At 40.5% G+C, this 13,360-nt stretch overlaps 1 non-coding gene across 1 annotated transcript; it reads left to right on the forward strand.

Annotated features, from left to right (window-relative positions):
* Positions 1-12,474: 12,474 nt before the first annotated feature.
* Positions 12,475-12,578, forward strand: LOC148577346 (small nucleolar RNA R71). Its single transcript, XR_015903750.1, has one exon. It is a non-coding gene; the product is annotated as a small nucleolar RNA R71 (small nucleolar RNA).
* Positions 12,579-13,360: the final 782 nt, after the last annotated feature.

Here is a 13,360-nt window from a genome sequence, read left to right on the forward strand (position 1 = left end):
TAATTACTATTATATGACTCCTAACGTAAACTTCTATAAGGACACTGTCACAGAGTAAAGGCAGAAATTGGAAATTAACAACCTTTATTCTGGGGGAACGGGGGTTCCTCTGATCCTTGGGGTGCTTGGTCCTACAAGAGAAGACTTTTGGCGCTTCAATTCCCTTAAGTCACGCCCTTGCTCCTCTTGTTCTTTAAACATATAGGTCAGCATTTGACTGTGTTCCTTCTGTTCTTTTATTATTTGCTCCATAGCTTCCCGTATCTTGGTAACAGACGTCTCAAGATACTCCCAGTATTCAGATTGAGGGATCTCTGGGAGGAATTCCTGTGCTCTCTTCTTGATGGGATCCTCCTGTGCTTGTTGTTTTTCCATTGATGCTTTGGTGATTTGCTTCTCAATTGGGATATACTCAGTTATTCCCATCCTTACTCCAGCGTCCTTGCAGAGCAGAGAAATCACGCTTGGATAAGCCAACCTGGCCTCTTTAGAATTTTTGTTAGCAATTTTGTAGAGTTCAGCTGAAATCAGCTGATGAACCTCCACTTCCTTTCCCATCATGATGCAATGGATCATCACTGCTCTTTTAACTGTGACTTCAGAACGGTTGCTAGTAAGCAACAGAGAACGCCCAATGAAGTCCAGCCATCCTCTGGCGACTGGTTTGAGATCCTCTCTCTTGAGTTGATTTGGGACACCCTTTGTGTTGGTGGTCCACCTGGCTCCAGGGATACATATGTCCTCTAGAATCTTATCCAGGTCAATGTCTGCTCTCATCATCCTCCTGTTGAAGGAGTCTGGATCATTCTTTAGCTGAGGTAGCTTTAAGATTTCTCTGATCTTGTCAAGGGTGGTATGAACAATCTTTCCTCTGACCATGGTCCGAAATTCATAGAAGGCAGTTCCAGATAGTTTTTGCTTGTCAGTCTACCACATATTAGCATAGAACTCCTGGACCATGTTCCTTCCTACTTTCGTTTCAGGATTAGCTAGGACTTCCCAGTTCCTGATTCGAATTTGCTCCTGGATCTCCGGATATTCATCTTCTTTCAGATCGAATCTAAGTTCCGGGATCACTGATCTCAGACCCATTATTTTAAGATAATGGTCTGAATGTTCTTTAGATAAGAACTTCCCTTGATTCCAAAGTGGTTTTGGAACGTTCTCTTTCTTGCCTCTTGGAGTGGGTTGTTTTCCTTTAGGAGCCATGATCTTAGTGATCTCGGATAAACACACCAAACTTAGAGGTTTGCTTGTCCTCAAGCAAAAGAAAAGAAAGGAGAGGGATAGAAGGAGAGCTAGGTGCAATTGTTGATGGAGGAGGAGGGAGGCCGAACCCAAATTTAAAGGGATGGGGGGTGGGTTTTCGAAAAATTGGAAAAGATAAGATAAAAAGATTGAGTTGAAAAAGATAAGATAGAAGATATAGTTTAATTTTGGAGAGATATGATAGATTTTTGAAAAAGATAAATCTGAATTTTGAGAAAGATAATATGGAGATCTTAAAAAGATATGGATTAGTTGAAAAGATTTTAGAGTGAAAAAGATAGATTTGTTTTCAGAAAAGATTTGAAAAGAGTTGGATTGAATTTGGAAAGAGGGATTTTTTTTTTTTTGAAATTAAGGATTTTAGAAATCAGGGTTCTTAACATGTTCATGTAAAAATCATGCATTGAAACATAAAATTTGAAATTAGAATGGAAATACGTGTGGAAAAAATGAATTTGGCTCCTCCCTGCCTTCCTGGCGTTTGAACGCCCAAACACTGCCTGTTTTGGGTGTTCAGCGCCCAAATGCTGCTCTCCTGGGGTTTCAATGCCCAGCTGCTGCCATTACTGGCGTTCAACGCCCAGTGGGTGCCCCTTTCTGGCGTTGAACGCCCAGATTGCTACCATTACTGGCGTTTTCTTGCCAGTGAGCTCTTTTTCTCTGTTTTGTGTGCCGAGGTCTTCTGTAAATGATTATTTACCTTGTTATCAATGAACTCTATATAAACAAATAAAAATAAAAATAGAAATAGGGCAAAATGCTTAGAGGATTGTTGCCCCATGGCTGGGTTGCCTCCCAGCAAGCGCTTCTTTATTGTCTTTAGCTGGACCTTGCTGAGCTTTTAATCTAGCTTCAGCCTTGAGCATTCTTGCTCAATGTTGCCTTCAAGATAATGCTTGATTCTCTGTCCATTGACAATGAACTTCTTATCAGAATCAATATCTTGAAGCTCCACGTAACCATATGGTGATACACTTGTAATCACGTATGGTCCCCTCCACCGGGATTTCAGTTTCCCGGGGAATAGCCTGAGTCTAGAGTGAAACAACAGGACCTTCTATCCTGGTTCAAAGATTCTAGATGACAGCTTTCTGTCATGCCATTTTTTTTTATTTTTCTTTATAAAGCTTGGCATTTTCGAAAGCTGTGAATCTGAATTCCTCTAGCTCATTTAGCTGGAGCAATCATTTTTCTCCTGCTAATTTGGCATCAAAGTTTAGGAATCTGGTTGCCCAGTAGGCCTTATGTTCCAGTTCCACGGGCAGGTGACATGCCTTACCATACACGAGTTGGTATGGAGATGTCCCTATGAGGGTCTTGAATGCTGTCCTGTAAGCCCACAGAGCATCATCCAAGCTCCGTGCCCAATCCTTTCTACGGGTATTTACTGTCCGTTCCAGGATTCTCTTTAATTCTCTGTTAGAGACTTCAGCTTGCCCATTGGTTTGTGGATGATATGGAGTGGCCACCTTGTGGCGAATTCCATACCGAACCATGGCAGAGTAAAGCTGTTTATTGCAGAAGTGAGTGCCCCCATCACTGATTAGTACTCTAGGGACACCAAACCTGCTAAAGATATATTTCTGGAGGAACTTCAGCACTGTTTTAGTATCATTGGTGGGTGTGGCAATAGCCTCAACCCATTTTGATACATAGTCAACTGCCACCAGAATATAAGTGTTTGAGTATGAAGGTGGGAAAGGTCCCATGAAGTCAATTCCCTATACATCAAACAACTCAATTTCCAAGATTCCTTGTTGAGGCATGGCGTAACCATGAGGCAGATTACCAGCTCTTTGTCAACTGTCACAATTACGTACCAACTCTCAGGAATCTTTATAGAGTGTGGGCCAATAGAAGCCACATTGGAGGACCTTGGTGGCTGTTCGCTCACCTCCGAAATGGCCTCCATATTGAGATCCATGGCAATGCCACAGGATCCTCTGTGCTTCTTCTCTAGGCACACACCTACGGATAATTCCGTCTGCACATCTCTTAAAGAGATAAGGTTCATCCCACAAGTAGTACTTTGCATCAGTAATTAATTTCTTCTTTTGTATCCTGTTGTACTCCTTGGGTATGAACCTTGCAGCTTTATAGTTTGCAATATCGGCAAACCATGGTGCTTCCTGAATGGCAAATAAATGCTCATTAGGAAACGTCTCAGAGATCTCAAGAAAGGGGAGGGACGTCCCTTCCACTGGCTCTATCCGGGACAGATGATCAGCCACTTGGTTCTCTGTCCCTTTTTTGTCTCTTATTTCTATATCAAACTCTTGCAGAAGCAATATCCATCTGATGAGCCTGGGTTTTGAATCCTGCTTTGTGAGTAGATATTTAAGAGCAGCATGGTCAGTATACACAATCACTTTTGATCCTACTAAGTATGATCTGAACTTGTCAATGGCGTAAACCACTGCAAGTAGTTCTTTTTCTGTGGTTGTGTAATTTTTCTGGGCATGATTTAGAACGCGACTGGCATAATAAATGACATGCAGAAGCTTGTCGTGCCTCTGTCCCAATACTGCACCAATGGCATGATCACTGGCATCACACATTAGCTCAAATGTTAATGTCCAGTCTGGTGCAGAAATGACTGGTGCCGTGACCAGCTTAGCTTTCAGCATTTCAAATGCCTGCAGGCACTCTGTGTCAAACACAAATGGCGTGTTAGCAGCTAGCAGATTGCTTAGAGGTTTTGCGATTTTTGAAAAATCCTTTATAAACCTCCTATAGAATCCTGCATGCCCCAGAAAGCTTCTGATTGCCTTAACATTGGCAGGTGGTGGTAATTTTTCAATTACCTCTATTTTTGCTTGATCCACCTCTATTCCCTTGTTTGAGATTTTATGCCCAAGAACAATTCCTTCAGTCACCATGAAGTGACACTTTTCCCAGTTTAAAACTAGGTTGGTCTCTTGGCATCTTTTCAGAACAAGTTTCAGGTGATCAAGACAGGAGCTGAATGAGTCTCCATATACTGAGAAGTCATCCATGAAGACTTCCAGAAAATTTTCCACCATATAAGAGAAAATAGAGAGCATGCATCTCTAGAAGGTTGCAGGCGCATTACATAGCCCAAATGGCATCCTTCTATAAGCAGACACTTCGGATGGACATGTGAATGCTGTTTTCTCTTGATCCTGGGGATCTACTGCAATATGGTTATAGCCTGAGTAGCTGATGCCAAGGCATCTTAGGCTAGTTTCACTAGCATTTTTTTTGATAGTTTTAGATGTTTTATGCATTTTCTTGAGCTTAAAGTAACCAAGAATGGTTAAAAGAAGAACAAAGCAATGAACCATCCAAACAGTATGATTTTGATGCAAATTCCATGAGTTTTTAGTTATATTACTTGAATGCTATGAATGGAAGATTTCTCATGAAATTTTGCAAGACTTTGATGCAATTGTTTGGATGATTTCAGGGAAGAAGAGGCTAGGCAAGGAAGCAACAAAGTCAATAAAGGAAGCTTGAATATCACATGTGGAGTTTAAGTTCCAGTTTAAGCCTAAACTGGAGCTTAAACGCCAGAATCATGAAGGCTAAGAAATGCTGAAACTGAAGTTTAACCTCCAGTTTAACCTTAAACTGGAGGTTAAACGCCAGAATGAAAGTCTCACCAAAGAAGCATTCCACGTTTAACCTCCAGTTTAACCTTAAACTGGAGGTTAAACGCCAGAATGAGAATGCCAATCAGGAAGCATTTCCACGTTTAACCTCCAGTTTAACCTTAAACTGGAGGTTAAACGCCAGAAATGGGAAGTGCACCAGGGAGCCATTTCCACGTTTAAGCTCCAGTTTGACCTTAAACTGGAGCTTAAACGTGTTCGACCAAGTTTTCTCCTCCAGGGTTGCTTTCTCCATTTCCACGTTTAAGCTCCAGTTTAACCTTAAACTGGAGCTTAAACGTGTTCGACACCTCCAGGGCTACCTTTCTCAGCTTCCACGTTTAAGCTCCAGTTTAACCTTAAACTGGAGCTTAAACGTGTTCGACCTCCAGGGCTGCCTTTTCTATCTCCACGTTTAAGCTTCAGTTTAACCTTAAACTGAAGCTTAAACGTGTTCGACTAAGTTACCCTCCAGGGCTGCCTTCTTCCATTTCCACGTTTAAGCTTCAGTTTAACCTTAAACTGAAGCTTAAACGTGCTTCCACAAAAGGCATCACTGGAAGTGTCTGGCGTTTAAGCTACAGTTTAAGCTTAAACTGCAACTTAAACGCCACTCTTGGAAAAGGTTTCTGGGCCAACAATATTGCGGTTTAAGTTAGTATTTGAGCACAAACATTAACTTAAACTTACTCTGGTATGAAACCCAATTGAATATCATGGTTTAGGGGATTGGGCCTGAAGGATTGATGAGTCTGAAATTTCAATTTATTGAGTCATGTGTCATTATTTGATTATCACTAAGTTGTCTCAATGAATGTTACAGATTTTGGATCAACAGCCTCAACAAGATTATGGATCATAAACCCAAGGCAAAAGGAAAGCAGTGAGAGGCCTCAAAGCCCAAGAAACACAACAGAAGCTCAATATAGAAAGTGTATAAATAGGATAGAATTGAAGTTAGGAAAGTTGGACCTTTTCATTTGGCTAGTTTTCATATCTTTGTAATTGAATTCAGAGCTATGACTCACTAAACCCCCTTTCATTGGGTTAGGGAGCTCTATTGTAATTCAATGAATCAATAATAGTTTATCTTCTTCCTCAACCAATGCGTTCATTGAATTTTGCTTGGCAATCTTATATGATTGGATCCCAATCCCTTGGCTCACCAATTCTCTCTAAAAACGAACAAATTCCCAATCCCTTGGTTTAAATGTTCATAAGAAGAGATGATGCTCGATCACTGATTATACCACACAGTTTCATGAACCACAATTTGGTAGGATTACATGTCACAATATCCATCCAAACCCCAATCCAATTCACTGTGAGAAAGCTTCTCTAGCATGAATCCTCCATTCCTTTCCCAAGGTTCCGAAGGATTCCAAAAAAAAATGCTAGTGAAACTAGCCTAAGATGCCTTGGCATCAGTAGCCATCCAAAAAGCAGTAATAATCATGACCTGCTAGTCTTTCTAGCATCTAGTCTATGAATGGTAAAGGAAAATGATCCTTTCTGGTGGCTGTATTGAGCCTTCTGTAGTCAATACACATGCGCCACCCTGTAACTGTTCTTGTAGGAACCAGTTCATTTTTTTCATTATGAATCACTGTCATGCCTCCCTTTTTTGGGACGACTTGAACAGGGCTCACCCAGGGGCTATCAGAAATAGGATAAATAATCCCAGCCTCCAGTAATTTGGTGACCTCTTTCTGCACCACTTCTTTCATGGCTGGATTTAGCCGCCTCTGTGGTTGCACCACTGGTTTGGCATTATCCTCCAATAAGATTTTGTGCATGCATCTAGCTGGGCTTATGCCCTTAAGGTCACCTATGGACCACCCAAGAGCTGTCTTGTGTGTCCTTAGCACTTGAATAAATGCCTCCTCTTCCTGTGAATTTAAAGCAGAGCTTATGATCACTGGAAAAGTGTCACCTTCTCCCAGAAACGCATATTTCAAGGATGGTGGTAATGGCTTGAGCTCGGGTTTAGGAGGTTTTTCCTCTTTCAGAAGAAAGTTCAGAGGCTCTTTCATGTCCTCTGAATCCTCCAAATCAGGCTGAACATCTTTAAAGATGTCTTCCAACTCTGATTCGAGACTCTCAGCCATGTTGATCTCTTCTACCAAAGAGTCAATAAGATCAACTTTCATACAGTCTGTTGATGTGTCTGGATGCGGCATGGCTTTGACAGCGTTCAACTTAAACTCATCATCATTGACTCTCAGGGTTATTTCCCCCTGTTGGACGTCAATGAGGGATCGTCCAGTTTCTAGGAAGGGTCTTCCTAGAATGAGAGTAGCACTCTTGTGCTCCTCCATTTCCAGCACAACAAAGTCAGTGGGAAAGGCGAATGGCCCAACTCTGACAATCATGTCTTCAATCACGCTTGATGGGTATTTAGTAGAACCATCAGCAAGTTGGAGACATATCCGGGTTGGTTTAACTTCTTCAGTTAAGCCAAGCTTTCTGATAGTGGATGCAGGTATTAGGTTGATGCTTGCCCCAAGATCGCATAAAGCTGTCTTGGTGCAATTACCTTCTAATATGCATGGTATCAGAAAACTCCCAGGGTCTTTAAGCTTTTCAGGAAAGCTTTTCAGAATGACTGCACTGCATTCTTCAGTGAGGAGAACTCTTTCTGTTTCTCTCCAATCCTTCTTATGACTCAAGATCTCTTTCATGAACTTGGCATAAGAAGGTATTTGCTCAAGTGCTTCTGCAAATGGAATCTTTATTTCAAGAGTCCTGAGATAATCTGCAAAGCGAGCAAATTGCTTATCCTGCTCCTCTTTCCGGAGTTTTTGAGGATAAGGTATCTTGGCTTTATATTCTTCAACCTTAGTTGCTGCAGGTTTATTGCCTACAGAAGTGGTTGAAGAAGCCTTTTTAGAGGGGTTGTTATCAGCATTTGTGTGTGTCTGATCCCTCACTGGCAATTGAGTGCCAGAGTTAGAAGCTGGAGTGAAACTGGACGCCAGCTCCTTGTCTGCTCCTGGCGTCTGAACGCCAGAACTGTGCCCATTTTGGGCGTTCAGCGCCAGATCTTGCCCATTTTGGGCATTCAACGCCAGCCTTCCACCAATTTTCTGGCGTTTTAGCGCCAGAATTATTTTTCCCTGGGCTCATACTGTACTCAGGTGAATTTTGGGTGGTTTGCTCATTTCTTAGCTTTTTGCTGCCTTGAGGTGGGGTATTTAATGTTCTCCCACTTCTTAGTTGAACTGCTTGGCATTCTTCTGCTATTTGCCTTGACAGCTGCTGCTTTGTTTGCTTAAACTGTTCGTCCATATGTATATTAGCCATCCTTGTCTCTTGTAACCTGTCTTTAAATTCGGCTAGCTGCTTTGTTAGAAAGTCCAATTGCTGATTGAATTCAGCAGCTTGTTTTACAGGACTGAGTTCAGCAGTTACTTTTTTAACCTCTTCATTCATGGAAGGGTTGCTGCTTAGGTACAGATGCTGATTCCTGGCAACTGTATCAATGAGCTCTTGAGCCTCTTCAATTGTCTTTCTCATGTGGATAGATCCACCAGCTGAGTAATCTAGAGACATCTGAGCTCCTTCTGCAAGCCCATAGTAGAAGATGTCTAACTGGACCCACTCTGAAAACATTTCAGAGGGACATTTTCGTAGCATCTCTCTGTATCTCTCCCAGGCATCATAAAGAGATTCATTATCTCCTTGTTTAAAGCCTTGGATGTCCAGCCTTAGCTGTGTCATTCTTTTTGGAGGGAAATATTGATTCAGGAATTTTTCTGTCAGCTGTTTCCATGTCTTTATGCTGGCCTTAGGTTGGTTATTTAACAACCTCTTAGCTTGATCTTTTACAGCAAATGGAAACAGTAATAGTCTGTAGACATCCTAATCTATTTCTTTATCATGTACTGTGTCAGCAATTTGTAAAAACTGTGCCAGAAACTCTGTAGGTTCTTCCTGTGGAAGACCGGAATACTGGCAACTTTGCTGCACCATGATAATGAGCTGAGGATTCAACTCAAAGCTACTGACTCCAATGGAGGGTATGCAGATACTACTCCCATATGAAGCAGTAGAGGGGTTAGAATATGACCCCAGAGTCCTCCTGGACTGTTCATTTCCGCTTAGGTCCATGATGGAGAAAGGGATATGATGTAAAATAGAAAAAAAATATTTTTATTTATTTATTTATATATTTATTTCAAAAATGAAATAAATTAAAATAAAATAAATAAAAATTGAGTGAAGATTTTCGAAAAACTGAGGAGAGAGAAAGTGGTTAGGAAGTTTTGAAAAGGATATGATGAATTTAAAAAAAAAGTTTTAAATTTTGAAATAAAAATTTGAATTTTATAAATATGTTTCGAAAATTTGTTTTTAAAACAGAGAGAAAAGATATTTTTGATTTTTAAGAGGAAAGAGAAAAACAATAAGATAGCACAAGATTTAAAATTTTTAGATCTAATGCTCCTTATTTTCGAAAATTTTGGAGGGAAAACACCAAGAAACACCAAACAAAAAAATTTTAAGATCAATACACAAGAAAAACTCAAGAACACTAGAACATGAAGGAAGAACACCAAACTTAAAATTTTTTTTGAAAACCAAAATAAATTTTTCGAAAATCAAGGGAAATCAACAGGAAAACACCAAACTTAAAGTTTGGCACAAAATTTAATAGAGAAAATATTATTTTTGAAAAAGATTTTAAAAAGAGTGTACCAAACTGCCACGGGCTTAGACTAACGCTCTAGCCAATTGGGCAGTAAAATGTAACACTTGTTTTAAAGAAGGATATTTTTAACCAAGAACAATAATAAGAGACTCTAAACCAAAAAAGAAAAATTTTCCTAATCTAAGCAACAAAATAAACCGTCAGTTGTTCAAACACGAACAATCCCCGGCAACGGCGCCAAAAACATGGTGCACGAATTATGAATCACACTTTTTACAACTCATACCACTGACCAGCAAGTGCACTGGATCGTCCAAGTAATACCTCACGTGAGTAAGGGTCGAATCCCACAGAGATTGTTGGTTTGAAGCAATCTATGGTTATCTTGTAAATCTTAGTCAGGAAGTCAATTATGTTTATCAGTTGAATTGCAAATAAACAATAGAGCATGGATTAAAGGTTACTTGTTATGCAGTAATGGAGAATATGTTGGAGTTTTGGAGATGCTTTGTCTTCTGAATCTCTGCTTTCCTCTGTCTTCTTGTTCACGCACGCACGTCCTCCTATGGCAAGCTGTGAGTTGGTGGATCACCGTTGTCAATGGCTACCTTCCATCCTTCCAGTGAAAACTACCCTCACGCGTTCTGTCACAGCACGGCTAATCACCGGTTGGTTCTCGATCCGGTTGGAATAGGATTTACTATCCTTTTGCGTCTGTCACTAACTCCCAGCCTTCAGGAGTTTGAAACTCGTCACAGTCATTCAATCCTTGAATCCTACTCGGAATACCACAGACAAGGTTTAGACTTTCCGGATTCTCATGAATGCCGCCATCAGTTCTAGCTTATACCACGGAGATTCTGATTGAGGAATCTAAGAGATACTCATTCAATCGTATATAGAACGGAGGTGGTTGTCAGGCACACGTTCATGATTTGAGGAAGGTGATGAGTGTCACAGATCATCACCTCCATCACAGTTAAGCGCGAATGAACATCTTAGATAGGAACAAGCGTGTTTGAATGGAAAACAGAAATACTTGCATTAATTCATCGAGACACAGTAGAGCTCCTCACCCCCAACAATGGGGTTTAGAGACTCATGCCGTCAGAGAATACAAAGTTTAGATCTAAAATGTCATGAGATGTAAAAAATAAGTCTCTAAAAATTGTTTAAATACTAAACTAGTAGCCTAGGTTTACAAAAAATGAGTAAATTATGATGGATGAGGCAGAGATCCACTTCTGGGGCCCACTTGGTGTGTGCTGGGCTGAGATTTAAGCAATTCACGTGCAGAGGCCATTTGTGGAGTTGAACACCAGTTTTTGTGCCAGTTTGGGCGTTCAACTCCAGCTTTTGATCCTTTTCTGGCGCTGGACGCCAGAATTGGGTAGAGAACTGGCGTTGAACGCCAGTTTATGTCATCTATCCTTGTGCAAAGTATAGACTGTTATATATTGCTGGAAAGCCCTGGATGTATAATTTCCAACGCAATTGGAAGCATGCCATTTCGAATTCTGTAGCTCTAGAAAATCCATTTTGAGTGCAGGGAGGTCAGAATCCAACAGCATCAGCAGTCCTTTTTCAGCCTGAATCAGATTTTTGCTCAGCTCCTTCAATTTCAGCCAGAAAAATACCTGAAATTACAGAAAAACACACAACTCATAGTAAATTCCAGAAATATGAATTTTTCCTAAAAACTAATGGAAATAAACTAAAAACTAACTAGATCATACTCAAAACTATATGAAATTAACCCCAAAAAGCGTATAAAATATCCGCTCATCAGTGCCTATGGTACAAGGTATTAAGAACTTTCCAAGATCCTATTTCTTCTAAGGCAATCTCAGTTTATCCAAATCACTCAGTTCATTGGTGAGCAAGGGAGGTTCATCTTCCCAAGTCTCATTACCAAATAATTTGGCATTCAGCTTCTTGATTGCACCAAGGTACTTGGCAACTTGCTCTTCAGTAACACCTTCATTCTCTTCAGAAGAAGAATATTCATCAGAGCTCATGAATGGCATAAGGAGGTTTAATGGAATCTCTATGGTCTCCAGATGAGCCTCAGAGTCCTTTGGTTCCTCAGAGCAAAACTCCTTGTTGATCACTCGACGTCCCAGGAGGTCTTCTTCACTGGGATTCACGTCATCTCCCTCCCTTGTAGGTTCGGCCATGATGGTTAATTCAATGACCTTGCACTCTCTTTTTGGATTCTCTTCTGTATTGCTTGGGAGAGTACTGGGAGGGGTTTCAGTGGCCCTTTTACTCAGCTGGCCCACTTGTGCCTCCAAATTTCTAATGGAGGACCTTGTTTCATTCATGAAACTTAGAGTGGCCTTAGATAGATCAGAGACTATGTTTGCCAAGCTAGATGGGGTCTGCTCAGAACTCCCTGTCTTTTGTTGAGTGGATGATGGAAAAGGCTTGCTATTGCTAAACCTGTTTCTTCCACCATTATTAAAGCCTTGTTGAGGCTTTTGTTGATCCTTCCATGAGAGATTTGGGTGATTTCTCCATGAGGGATTATAGGTGTTTCCATAGGGTTCACCCATGTAATTCACCTCTGTTATTGCAGGGTTCTCAGGATCATAAGCTTCTTCCTCAGAAGATGCCTCTTGAGTACTGTTGGATGCAGCTTGCATTCCATTCAAACTCTGAGAAATCATATTGACTTGCTGAGTCAATATTTTGTTCTGAGCCAATATGGCATTCAGAGTATCAATTTCAAGAACTCCCTTCTTCTGAGGCGTCCCATTACTTACAGGATTCCTCTCAGAAGTGTACATGAACTGGTTATTAGCAACCATGTTAATGAGTTCTTGAGCTTCTGCAGGCGTTTTCTTTAGGTGAATGGATCCACCTGCAGAATGGTCCAAGGACATCTTTGATAGTTCAGATAGACCATCATAGAATATATCCAGAATGGTCCATTTTGAAAGTATGTCAGAAGGACACTATTTGGTCAGTTGCTTATATCTCTCCCAAGCTTCATAGAGGGATTCACCTTCTTTCTGTCTGAAGGTTTGAACATCCACTCTAAGCTTACTAAGCTTTTGAGGAGGAAAGAACTTGGCTAAGAAAGCCGTGAACAGCTTATCCCAAGAGTTCAGGCTATCTTTAGGTTGAGAGTCTAACCATACTCTAGCTCTGTCTTTTACAGCAAACGGGAAAAACATAAGCCTGTAGACCTCGGGGTCAACCCCATTGGTCTTAACAGTATCACAGATCTACAAGAATTCAGTCAAGAACTGAAAAGGATCTTCAGATGGAGGTCCATAAAACTTGCAGTTCTGTTGCATCAGAGAAACTAATTGAGGTTTAAGCTCAAAATTGTTTGCTCCAATGGCAAGGATTGAGATGCTTCTTCCATGTAAATTGGAATTAGGTGCAGTAAAGTCACCAAGCATCAACCTTGCATTGTTATTATTTTCGGCCGTATCTTCTTCTTTTTCGAAAATTTCTGTCAGATTTTCTCCAGAGAGTTGTGCTTTAGCTTCCCTTAGCTTCCTCTTTAGAGTCCTTTCAGGTTCGGGATCAGCTTCAACAAAAATGTTCTTATCCTTGTTCCTGCTCATATGAAAAAGAAGAAGAAAGCAGAAAAGAAAATATAGAATCCTCTATGTCACAGTATGGAGATTCCTTTATGTGAGTAGAAGAAAGTAAGAATAGAAGAAGGAAAAGATGAGAATCTAAACACAAGGGTGAGGATAGAAGTGTTAATGGATGAATAAATAAATAGAAGGAGATTAGAGATGAGAGAAGAATTCGAAAATTTAACAAAATAAAATAAAATTATTTTAAATTTAAATTTAAAATTCGAAAATTA

The sequence above is a fragment of the Arachis ipaensis genome, chromosome B1 (assembly GCF_059453495.1).
Source record: "Arachis ipaensis isolate K30076 ecotype BB chromosome B1, ASM5945349v1, whole genome shotgun sequence".
NCBI classification, from domain to species: domain Eukaryota; kingdom Viridiplantae; phylum Streptophyta; class Magnoliopsida; order Fabales; family Fabaceae; genus Arachis; species Arachis ipaensis.